We start from the raw sequence: 13,721 nt of genomic DNA, 5'->3' as shown, positions 1-13,721 counted from the left end.
TATACCACTTATATATGACTGCAGTGAGGATGAAATAAAATATTAAATATAAATGTCTTAATTCTAAAAACTTAATATATGTGAAATGCTATTTATTGTAATTGTGATGATCATTTCTTTTGCATGCTCTTTATCTCTCTTTTTGCCCTATAAAAGACAACTTTATGCCAAATATTTAAAACATATTGTTTTAGCTTCCCACATTAATGACTGAGAAATTCCAGTTAAAATATAGGTAGCTACAAAACCAAAAACCCTGCATGAAAGAAATTATTAATAAACTGAACTTCAATACAATTAACAATTTCTGCTCTGTTGAAATACACTGTTATGTGAATGAATATAGAAGACACAGACTGGAAAAGAGTATTTGCCACAGATATCTGATCAATGACTGTTATTCAAGTTTATTAAGAACTCTTAAAATTCAACAATAGGAAATATAACAATCCAAAAAAAAAAATGGGTAAAAGTCTTGAATACACACCTGACAAAAGAAGACATATTGATGAAAAATAATCATATAAAAAGATGCACCACCAAAGAAATGAAAATTAGAACAATAATGAGATACTCAGATACATCTATTAGAATGGTCAAAGTTTAAAATACTATTAATGGCAAATGCTGGGGGTGATGGGATGATATGGAGTATCAGAAATACTTATTCGTTGATGGAAAATGGTACAGTTACTCTGGAAGACTGTTTGGCAGTTTCTTAGTATACAAAACATAATCTTACCATAGCATCCAGCAATCACATTCATTGATATTTAACCAAATGAGCTAAAAACTTATGTCTATACAAAAACCTGAACACAGATGTTTATAGCAACTTTACTCATAATTCTTAAAACTTGGAAGCAACTGAGATTTTTTCAGAAAGTGAATGAATAAATTAAAGTGATGCATCCAGACAATAGAATATTATTCAATTCTAAACAGTTATGAGCTGTCAAGCCATGAAACCACATAGAAGAAACATAATTGGACATTAGTAAGTAAAATAAGTCAATCTGAAAAAACTACACATTATATGCTTTCGACTATATAATATCCTGAAAAAAAGGCCAAACTATGGACACAGTAAAAAGATCAGTGGTTGTCAAGGGTTAGAGTGGAAGGAAGAATGAAGAGCAGTGCATGGAGGACTTCTAGAGCAGTGACACTACTTGACACTACTCTGTATGCTACTACAATGGTAGGTACAAGTCATTATATATTTGCCAAGCCCAAAGAATACACAATGCCGAGTGAGCCCGAATGTAAACTACACACTTTGAGTGATAGTGATGTGTCAATGTAGATTCACTGATAGTAACAAATGTACTTCTCGGTATGGGATGTTGATGGGGGAATGTTGTTTATGTATGAGGCAATAGGGTTTGTGAGACCTCTGTGCCTCGTCCTCAATTTTGCTATGAATGTAAAACTGCTCTAAAGTCTATTTAAAAACATGGAGTCTACATCTTATCAACTTTCATGCTTATAGCAAATCTCAAATCTCATTGGATGTCATTCCTCTTCACCCTAAAAAGATTCAAATCCCACCTGTTACTTCATATCTTGTTAAATTTTTCTTATTCTGGAATATTCTGCACACTGAACTTCTTAGTGTGTTCTCCATTCTCTGACACTATTTTATTTTTTATTACACTACAGGGTAGTGCATCACAGTATCTTAAATACTAATACAAATTCCAAAAAGGCATTGCTGAATTATTACTCAAGTCAAAATTCCATTTTTATTCCAGTAAGACTTTCTTCCCCAAGGGAATGTTAAAACTGTTTATTATATTCAAATTATGAGTGCTCCTTAGTTACTATGCCAAAGCCCAACAGTTTTGAGCAATAAACCCTTAATCACCTCATGGGCCTGGGAGTAAGAGATTTAGATTGCTCTTGGTTGGCTATTGCTTTCAGTCTCTGCCATGCTCAGTCCCATATGTGGGTTTGACTGACTGTCAACTAACTAATTTAAGTTGTTCTTGCTTGGGGTGACTGGATGATTAATTCTCACAGCTTTGCTCTGCATAGCTCTAAACCTCCAACGTGTAAAATCACAAGTGTGTTTTCAGGAAGATGACAGAGGTACAAGAGAACGAGCAAAATATAAAAAAGATACCTTCAAGATTTTATGACTTCATTTCTGCTAACACATATTGATTATTAATCCCAAGGCCACGTTCTGATTTAGGAGGCAAGAGTAGGTCTTCCTGCCCACAGTGAATTGTCACTGGACAATTACATGACAAAGAGTGAGAATGAAGGAGGGGAATAATTAGAACAAACTGATTGAATTTGTCACCTTCACCACCCTCTTTATTATTGTTCTGTTTATAATCTACAGAGCCTAAATTACCTTTTAGATGATAGAAATGAAAAATGCAAAACTTAAAAAACCAGGTAGCATAAAAATAGGCATATCCATCAGTGGACAAAATAGAGAGCCCTAAAATGAACCCACACATTTACAGTTAGCTGATCTTCAACAAAATGGCCAAAAATAGACAATGGGGAAAAAATACCAGTCTCTTCAATAAAAGTCATTGACCAAACTAGGTATCCACATGCAGAAGAATAAAATCGGATCCTTTTCTCACACCATATGCAAAAATCAACTGAAAATCAATTAAAGACTTAAATGTAACACTTGTAACTGTAAAACTACTAGAAGAAAACATGGGTGAAAAACTGCATGGTATTGCTCAAAGAATTTTTTTTTTTGTTTTGGATTTGACTCCAAAATCTCAGGCAACAAAATTAAAACTAGATAAATTGGATTAGATCAAATGAAAAAGCTTCTGAACAACACAGTAAACAACAGAGTGAAAAGACAACCTGGCAACCTTCACTCAGATTGTGAGAAAAATTTGCAAGTCATGTAACTAACAAGGGGTTAAAACCCAAAATATATATGAAACTAAAACAACTCAATAACAATGTTGTTAAATAAATTGACAAAAGACCCGAGTAAATATTTCTCAAAAGAAGACATGCAAATGGAAACAGATACATGAAATAATGTTCAACATCACTAATGTTGAAGGAAATGCAAATAAAAGACACAATGAAATATCACTTCACACCTGTCAGGAAGGTAAATTATCAAAAAGACGGAAGATCAAAGGTGAAAGATAAAAATGGTGAGGATGTAGAGAAAAACTAACTCTTGTATATTAGTAGAAGTATAAATTAGTATAACCGTTATGGAAAGCAGTATGAAGGTTCCTCAAACACCTCAAAGTAGAATTACCATATGATCCAGCAGTCCCACTTCTGAGTATTTATGGAAAGGATTTGAACTCTTTGAACTCAGTCTGTTGAAGAGATATCTGTACTCTCATGTTTATTGCAGCATTATTCACAATTGCCAAGTTAGGGAAGCATCCTAAGAGTCCATCAATGGATAAATGAATTAAAAATGAGGTTTATATACCTAACTGATGATCGTTCATCCAGCCTTTAAAAACAGAGAAATTCTGTCATTTGTGACAACAAAGATGGACCTGGAGAACATAATGCTAAGTGAAATAAATCAGGCACAAAAAGTCACGTATATGTAGAATTAAAAACAAACTCACAGATGCAAGAGTAGAGTGGCAGTTAACAGTGGTTGGGGGTGGGAGAAATGGAGAGACATTCGTCAAAGGGTACAATATTTTCCTTAGAGAAGAGGAATAAATGATAAATATTTGAGGCGATGGGCATGCTAATTAGCTTGAATCAATTATTCCACATTGTATACATATATCATGCATCACTTTGTACTCCAAGAATATTAAAATTATAATTTGTTATATTAGATAAAATGAAAACAATAAATTTTAAAATATTAGCTTTAACAAAGTTTCTCCAAAAGAAAAGAGAAGTAACAATTGGTTGACAGCTTGAATTTTCGCCAACAAAATGACATAAGGGCGATGACTTGAAGGCAAAAATGGATTTTCTATTTCTAAATGTTTAACTGTTATGTAAGAAAACTACTCAGAAGAACACAAGAAATAATCTATAAATCTGTTTCTGATGTGTGTGTGTGTGTGTGGGTGTGTGTGTCTAAGCAATCAGCACATTCATTAGTCAATAAGCAATTTTCTAATGGTCCTATTCAATTATGTAGGATATACTGAGTTTCTACAACATCCCCATAGTGTAATTTCTACAACATCTCCATAGTGTAATTTGTATAAATGTTTCAATTCACATGGCTGCATAACAAACCACTACAAAACTTAGCAGCTTGAAACAACTCTTTATTTTGCTCACTAATCTGCAGTTGGGCAGGACTCTGTGGCATCTCATCTGTGTTTCACTCAGCACCAGCTGGGGCAGTGTGGAGGCTTGGGGATGGTTTGCTTACTTATATTTTTAGTTGTTGATACTAAGAAGATTCAAACTGGTGGCTGAAACAGTTAGGGCTACTCAAGCATTTGTTTCTATCTTCATTTGACTTCTTTAGCATGAATGCTTCAGGATAAATAAAACACAAGGATTTCACGGTTATGTCCTAAGAGAGAAGAGTGCCAGGTGGAAGCTGTATCACCTTTTGTCACCCAGTCATTGAATCCACACAGTGTCACTTCCATCAAATTATGATCCCTATTTGAGGGGACAGCATTCAGATTTTATCTTTTGACGAGAAGAGTATCAAAGTTCTGGGAGAGTATGTGACAATACTTACATTGCTATGGCCATTTCTAGAAAGTGCAATTAGCCATAGATGCCATAAGACTATAACCCTGTGGTAGGGCCCACCCAGATAGCCAAGGGAAGTTTCTTCATTTCAGCACTAATCCATGGAGCAGTCTAGCATTTAAGCTGATACTCTGTAGCCTCTATGCCCTATAAAACAACCACCATGTGCTAATTTTCTGAGAACTCTTCTAGAAAGAAAGCTCTATTAAGGGCCAATCAGGCAGTCTTTGAGCATGTACAATATTTTCAAAATTGTTGATAGTTATCAATTTACTCATTTATTCATTTAGAGTTGGGCTCTCAGTATGTCCCCCCTGCTAGAGTGCAGTGATGAGACCATAGCTCACTGCAGTCTTCAACCCCTAGACTCAAGCCATCCTCCCTCCTCTACCTTCCAAAGCCCTGGGATTGCAGGTGTGAGCCATCAAGCCAGGCAGCCATGGTACCCAGCATTATTTAGACAAAAAAAATGTGTCCCCATTTTAGGTTATATGATACTGGATTCTAATTATTCCACTTAATTAGAAGCTAAATTATTTATTATTTTGCTTATATTTTTGAAATTAACTTTTTTTTATTATTTCACTTCTCCCCAAAACTTTCCCAGTAACACTACCATCAGAATGTACGATACATGAGAATAGAAACACGTATGTTGTTTCGCATTTTACCACTATCTTCTCAGCACATAAAATAGCTAAATCAATGAATAAATTAAAACCAAAAGAAGTTGTTATATAAGAAAATAAGGGAGATATTAGGGAAATAGAGCCAGACTTTTACAATGTATAAGAAGCAGATTGGTTTTGCCAACAAGTTTGACAGAACATAGAGATGAAGCCTTCATGTCTCAGTCTGTTCTGCTACTATAGCAAAATACCATAGACTGGTAGTTTACAAACAATAGAAATTTATTTCTTACAGTTCTAGAGGCTGGAAAGTGCAAGATTATGGTGCTGACAGATTGGGTGTCCAGTGAGGTCCAGCTTTCTGGTTCAGAGACAATTGTCCTTTCACTGTGTCCTCACATGTAGGAAGGGGCAAGGAAGCTCACTGTGGCCTGTATTATAAGGACAAGGATCCTATTCATAACAGCTCTGCTCTCATGAGCTAATCTCTTAAGGGCTTCGCCTCCCTATACCATCACCTTGGGAGTTAAGATTCTAAAGGATGAGTTTTGAGGAACACAAATATTCAGTCCATAGCACTCCACATAGAGGAGGTTTCATTTGTGTTTGTATGCAAGAGAAGCGAGGTTATTTTATTCAGATTCTTCATGAATTAAGAGTTATACTTTACTAAACAATAAATTGATCCTTTACAATATACCCTCTGTGACTGAAAAAAAAGTACCATAGAAACCTCTAGGATGTTTATAAAAACAAACTAAACTAAGTAGGATCTAAAAGCTCTTCAATGTTTCTTAAAGCTCTTAAAAACTAAGATAAGCCATTTCTGTTTTTATAAGAAGTTTTAGCAGCTCTGTTTATAAGTAGAGCTCAGGTCTGCACGGCAAGAGAGTTAACGGAAAGAGAAGAGCCTAAAAATCTTTTTCCCAGAGACTGTTTTAAGTGGGATCATGGATATGAAATTTAAGAAACTGAAGTATTATAAGAACACCAGTCCTCTTTCTCGAACTGTAGATGATCATTAAAATCTAACAAAGATCATTGTTACTTTAGAGTAAGACTTTGATTTCAAAAACAGAACATACTGACATTGAAGTGAATAAAATTTTTATTGCTATCATATATCACTGACAAACCTAGGGGAAAGAGTATAAATGTCAGAGATACACACCCCTGGATTTATATTTTAACTCTAACAGCTATTAGCTGAGTGTCATTGGGCAAAACACTTTACCTTCCTGAGATTCAACATTTTCTCCTTTTACTTGAACATACAAAAACTAAGCCCACAGTTTGCCTTTTAAGATTCCATGAAATTGTATATTGAAGTATGAAAACAGTGCCCCAATATGGTCCCCAGATTTCTTCTAAAAAATGTGCCCTTAAAATTAGATAAGTTATACTCTTTCCCAGTAAAGGAGTGAAAAGTGGCTGAGTGAGTGCAAAGGATAGACACACCGTTTGCAGGCAAGCTAAGGAATTGTGCACAGTGAGACCCACTTTCCCTACATGATAGCACTGGGGACTATTGGAATTTAGATGTATTCAAGGGAGGGGGCACTTGGTTAAGGTTGTACAGTGTACCAGGAACTGTGGGAAGCAAGATAATGTGCCCCAGAGCAGAACTCCACAGAATTGAACATTACATTTTTATAAATATCTCAACAGGCTCTTCTGCTTCAGTGTGAGTTTTTGCAATGTGAATAAGCTCCCATGTGCTTGATAAATAGGGGACTGATGTTAGCACAATGGAGAAGCCATATTAGCTCAAATGTGATTTTTCCCAGTCAGTTAATTTTTGTGTAATATCAACTGAGCACAGCAAATCATTGAGGAAAACAGGCCTGTATCTCGTGCCCATTCTTCTCCTGTGGCTCAAATTGACCACCTGTTCTGTTTGGGGAATCATTTTCCTGATTTGCCTGCATTTTGACCTTGTCCCCATGACTCAGCAACCTCAGCTCTTCTTGAATCTGTTTTGTCAAGCTGCTTTTCCCTTTTCTTTTTAAGGCAAAGTTCTATATTTTTCAGAGTAGTTTTGGTTTGTTTGTTTCTATAGGATTTAGCGTGTCTTCTTTATGCTAGCATTTTGCTGTGGATTGCAACTGTTTTATTATCATTTTGTTTATATTAGGTTGGGAGTCACCTATACCAATCCTGTAAATATTTTCCCTACAAGCCCTATTTTCATGCACATTTTTTCAGTAAAAAGTATTTAAGAATGCTTTTAAAAGTTACTTCATAGAAGAATTTTTGTTACTAACTTCCATAAAGGCCAGCAAAATGGAAGTTACACTTGAAACTTCACTTAGGAAACTTTCTCCGAGATTTGTACCCTGACTTCAAACAATACCAGTGACAATCACTGTAACAGCCAATCCCTCCTACTGGAATTTTTCCTCTTGGATACCAGAGTTCAGTGTACCCCCTATGTGGTCCCCGATTCCCCTTTGCTTTTTAACACAACAGTGATCTCATGTTAATATAATTTCTCATTGATTTCTCAGTGTCAAACACAGATTCTGTCTGTAATAATAAGAGTTGTAACAGTTTATCATTATCTTGCACAGCATTTACCCAAGCGTCTGGTACATTACAGGGTATCAAAAAGCAGTTCCTGAATGGCAGAATGCATTAATGTTTCACAGTGTGCACATATCAGCAGGGAACCAGAAAATTCATCAAGGGAGTTAAGAAAGTTTATGCCCTTAGTTATCATAAGCACATCATCATTGATATCAAATTCAATAGGTGATTGCGGCTTGTATTTTTTCGCTTTTGTAGGCTACACAAATCCCATCATTTCCAGAGGTCCTATTCTATTTTACAGCAATCATTCTTCAGGTAAGTTTCATTTACTACTTTTACAGGTCTTAAAATATAAGGACCAGAGGGTTAAAGTAGTTTGACTAGAGTGACACAGGTATTTCACAGTTCCACAGCCCTCACAACCTACATGCGCTCTTTCCTGGCCAGATTTGCCTGAATTACTACAATTATTCCCAGGGATTCCTGCTTAGTAAGACTTATGAAAGGATTATTTAGTACACAAGGTTTTTGATTCCTGACACATTATCCTTTCTGTTCCTGTGGGCTAAGTAGATGAGGAATTAACATATTTTGTATGGATTAATACTTTCATTTAATATCTCTGTAGAGAAGGTTTTAGAGCATTGTGTGATGTTTTGTGCATGCTGATTTGAAGAGGCAGGAAAGAGAATGCTTATTTGTTGACATTTTGGTTTTGGTAAATAAAGTGACCTTTAGCTTTCAGTCACACACTTGAATTTAAGTAAAGATAAATGAAAATCTGGAAACCCTGGCTAAAAATCCAGTATATTTAGAATGAGATGTGTGTTATGCTCAGAGGAAAATACTTATTACTCCTGTGTCAGGACTGTTTTCCTCTAAAATATCCAGATATTCATGAAGGACAGATTAGACAAATAAAATCAAACAGTTTTTTGTTTTTTGTTTTTTTCTGCAAAGGCATTGATAATATTATTTTCTTAAAAGACTAAGATGTAGACTGGGTGTGGAGGCTCATGCCTGTGATCCCAGCACTTTGGGAAGCCAAGGTGGGTGGATCACCTGAGGTCAGGAGTTCAAGACCAGTCTGGCTAAAATGGTAAAACCCTGTCTCTACTAGGAGTACAAAAATTAGCTGGGCGTGGTGGTGGGCACCTGTCATCCCAGCTACTCAGGAAGTTGAGGAAGCAGAATCACTTGAACCTGGGAGGCGGAGGTTGTGGTGAGCCAAGATTGTACCATTGCACTCCAGCCTGGGCAACAAGAGCAAAAACCCATCTTAAAAAAAAAAAAAAAAAAGACTAAGATAAAAAATATCATAGCCCCTGGCACCACACTTTTATGCATTTCTTCTAGAAAGATTTACTTAGTGTATGTTAGGGTACTGGTACTGTACTAACTGATGGAGCTATGTAGGAGAACAAAAAAACAGGATAAGAATCTATGCTCTTAAAGAAAGAAAGATTTTGTATATTCGTTTTTATCTACATTTTGAGAGCACACCCACTGTGCAGATAGAAGTAAATCCACAGGCACAGATTCAGTTTTTGTCTAGATAAACATGAACTGGGCATTTTTTGCTGTCAGAGAAGTTTTGGGAATGAGCCAAGTACAAATTATTTTACAGCAAGCCAATGGACTGTCAAAATGAATTCAAATGTCTATCTCTCCTTACCCCAACCTACATTACACACATATGCCTATTTTGGTTTACCTTTTTATTCCTATTTTTAGGCTTATGTAACACCTTCTCCAGAGACATTTCCTAGTGCTGCCAGATTCCCTGCTGATCAGTCTCTTCCCACTGCTTTCCTGTCTGCAGTTCCAGACCCTCTCCAGGAATGTCCAGACCACCATCCTCCTTTGACCAGATGCGACTATAACTATATTGGCCTCAGCAGAGAGGTGATACATGAAGGTCACACGTTGCTATACTTCACTCTCATAATTTTCTGCTACGCCATTAATTTATGACTGATGAGTGTGGATAGCAGAAAGGAAGAAACAGACACACAGAGAGAGAAAGAGGGGAGGGGAGAGCTAGCACTATTTCTTAATACAATTTTCTGCTCTATTACGAAGAAATGACTGATATGTGGGGGTAGCAGGAAGAAAAAAAACAAAGAGAGGGAGAGAGCTGGTCCATTATATTGCAAAGTCCCCCACCCCTTTTAGTTCATTATATTGCAAACTTCCCTGCCCCCTTCCTGCTCTTTTGAGCAGCTTACCCTCTATGCACAGAACCTGGTATCTCTCTAGGATCCCAACCACTTCCTTGCCTGGACAATGGTACAAACTAATTCACAGAGTGCAGTGTCTAGTTTTTGAGAAACTCTCCTGAATACCTGAGAGGGCTTTATCAGAACAGCCCAAGAGTGGATCTCTGATGGCTAGTTTTGTGTTTCAACTTGACTGGGTCACAGGGCGCCCAGACATTTTGCCAAATATTGTTCTGAATGTGTCTGTGAGGGTATTCCTGGTTGAGTTAACTTTTGATTCAGTACACAGAGTAAACCAGATTACCCTTCCCAATGTGACTAGATCTCATCAAATCAATTGGACGCCTGAATAGAACAAAAAGGCTGCACAAGACGGAACACTTTCAGCCTGATTGCTTTGCTGAACATTGTTCTTTTCCGGCCTTCTAACTTAGACTAAAACATGTATTCTTCTTGGGTCTCGAACCTACTGTTTTTCAGACTTGAAGTTAACCATAGGCTCTTCTGGTTCTCAAACCTTCAGATTTGGACTGGAACTACACATCAGCTCTCATGGCCCATCAGCTTGCCGACTTCAGATTGAAAGAGAGTGAGAGGAAGCAACTCAGAGAAAGAGAAAAACGAGAAAGAGATATACATGTACACACACACACACACACACACACACACACACACACGGTGATTCTGTTTTTCTGGAGAACACTGACTAAAATAGGTCCAGTCCTGTTAAGTCTGTGGCCAGGGTGAGATGAAGGCATGTTTCTTCATTCTTATTTTCCTGGTAACCTTTTGATTTATTGAGCAAAGCATGACTGTAAACACTCATATACACACTTCTTCTCATTTACATATACTCTCCAAATACCCTGTGAAACCATAGAAAAAAGGGAACCATTTTCCCAAAGGTCACATAATTCACAGGCATTAGCATAGTCCACAAATTGAGTACATATTTCACATTACCATGCAGAGTCATTTTAATTTTTTTCCTTATCCTTCTTTTCTACACTAATTTTTGAGGCCAGCCTGTGCAATAAAAGTAATTCTTATGGATTTTAAATTTTATTTGCAATTAGTTATCAAAAAAATTGATGCTATCAACAACCCCTTAATATATAAGAACCCTGTCCTTAACTCTACATCAATTGGGTAGAAGCTTTGAAATTTAAAGTTTTTTGTCTTTTTTTTTTTTCCTTTTGGACATCTAAACTGAATTCTTCAGATTTGTGCTTTTTCTCCCAGAATATTCTGTATGTGAAAGAGGAGCAGTGCAATAAGGATTTGTTCTGCCCATTGCAGAGATAATTCCCAGGGCTCCCAGCATCCCAGGGCTTCATGAGAGACATCCCCTTACACTCAGTCTTGTGAATCTCATTCGTGGGTGAATGCCACTTGGCATTACAAATGCCAGGACTCCCTCATTATGATGAAATAAGCACACTGTGAGCAGAGGTTTGGTCTGTTTTGTTCTTTGTCTTATGTCCACCTCTTAAATCACTCCCTCCACATAGTTGGTTCTCAATAAACAGGATCAAAAGCATTGCAATAATTCATGCTTCCAAAACACGTTTGTTGGGGTGTACTGGTGCCAGGAACTGTGAGAAAGAAAGACAAGTGAAGTGTACAAGAGAGAATGCCAAGACAAATGTCGCAGACTTAAAGTCTGTTAACATTTACAGACATAGAAGGAAAATGTTAAGTGGTGGCTACAGGGAAGAAAACAATACAGAGAGGTATCTATGGCCCGGCATCGTTTTCTGTTTTTTTTTCTTTAAATTATTATTATTATACTTTAAGTTCTGGGGTACATGTACAGATCATGTAAGTTTGTTACATAAGTGTACACATGCCATGGTAGTTTGCTGCATCCATCCCCCCATCATCTACATTAGGAATTTCTTCTAATGTTAACCCTCCCCAATCCCCCTACCCCTCCAGCCCCCAACAGGCCCTGATGTATGATGCTCCCCTCCCTGTGTCCATTTGCTCTCATTGTTCAACACCCACTTATAAGTGAGAACATGCAATGTTTAGTTTTCTGTTCTTGTTTCAGTTTGCTGAGAATGATGGTTTCCAGCTTCATCCACGTCCCCACAAAGGACATGAACCTGTCTTTTTTATGGCTGTGTGGTATTCCGTGGTGTATATGTGCCATATTTTCGTTTTCTGTTTTAAGCTTATTGTATTTGAATAGCAGATTGCATTTTCTTTCTCAGGTCTTCCTCTTTTTATATGCAGTTAAGCAACAAGGCAAAGCATTTTATCCTATTTCCATAGAAAATTTTGAGTTCTAAAGTTTTCAACGAACAGAAACATAGAAATTGAATTCTAGAAGAAATAGATACCCCCATAGGAGTACTTCAATTATTTCAGAATGATTTTTTTAAAAAGTGATAGATTTTTAAATTTAACCATACCAATTTTGTCTCATTGTTATTAGCCTGCTTGATAGTCATCTGAAAATATTATTTTTTAATGGCAAGAAATATCAATTCAGCTATTTTGAAACGTTTGTCATAATGTTGGCTTACTCTCAATTTCTATAAAATAAGCTTCTTAAGCAATGTGTTATTAAAGTGAAAAGGCTTTAAATATTATAAACTGAATGAGAGAAAAACACGGAACATATTTTCCAAAGTTATACATTACATCCTAGGACTGACTAGTAAAAGTAGAGTCATTTAGAATTTACGATGCACTTCTGATAAATATTAGTGGGTTCAAAATGTCATTGAATGGGGAATTTGAGGAAAGTAAAGAATCAAAGATTAATTGCTACATGAAATATAACTTTAAAGACTAAGTATTCTGTATTTAAGTCCGTATGTCTTATTCCTGTCAAAGGGTACAAAAATAAGAAAAAAGTAATTAATATTTACTCACCATCTCTATTGTGTCAAGCCACAGAACAAGACCCTGATTCTTAAAAAGAGTTCTATGCTAATTACAAATGATGAAATTTAAACTTTAAAATAAATTGACTCTTCATGTGCCTGTTTAACAAATTGAAGCTATAGTGTGAAGCTTATGGTGGTTAGGTAACTGGACGAGGCCAGTAAATGTCCGAACTTGCGTTGCAATTTGTTATGTGTCAACTCTGTTATTCATTAAATAATATCGCCTCTCACAGAGGGAAATGGGGAGAAAAGAGGAGGAAGGAGTAGAAGGAAGGAGGGTAGAGTCGATGCATGGCTATGAGGGATATTTGTGGGCTCACTCAGTTTAGACAGCAATTTATACATAAGTCATGTGTGTCTTCCTGCTGGCTCCAGCCGAAGTATCTTAGTTTTAAATTGGCTTCTACCTTTTGCTCGCCAACTTGGACTTTTGTGCAAATTTACAACGACTCTCTTTGCTGTCCCCCTTTGGTTCTGAACATTGATGTTTCACAAGTATTTCAACCACGTGCCTCATTATAACACAGCAATCTCAACACACTCTTAGCTTCTTGTCCCACCTTCCAGAACCTTGTCCCGGGACTCAGTTCCAGGACTTCCTGGGCACCGTGAATGAGGGTTCAAGAGCATTTTACCATTAGAAAATTCATTGCCAACATTTTTTTAAAGCTCATCAAATGGACATAAGACTTAATTCTTGATTCTGCTAGATCAAGACAACCAGATAAATAAAGGAAAACAAAGTTCAAAAG

Source organism: Aotus nancymaae, unplaced genomic scaffold (assembly GCF_030222135.1).
Source record: "Aotus nancymaae isolate 86718 unplaced genomic scaffold, 86718_ANA_hifiasm-v0.15.2.pri h1tg000006l, whole genome shotgun sequence".
NCBI lineage: Eukaryota > Metazoa > Chordata > Mammalia > Primates > Aotidae > Aotus > Aotus nancymaae.
The sequence above is the reverse complement of the archived record's forward strand: the minus strand, read 5'-3'. Positions refer to the sequence as shown.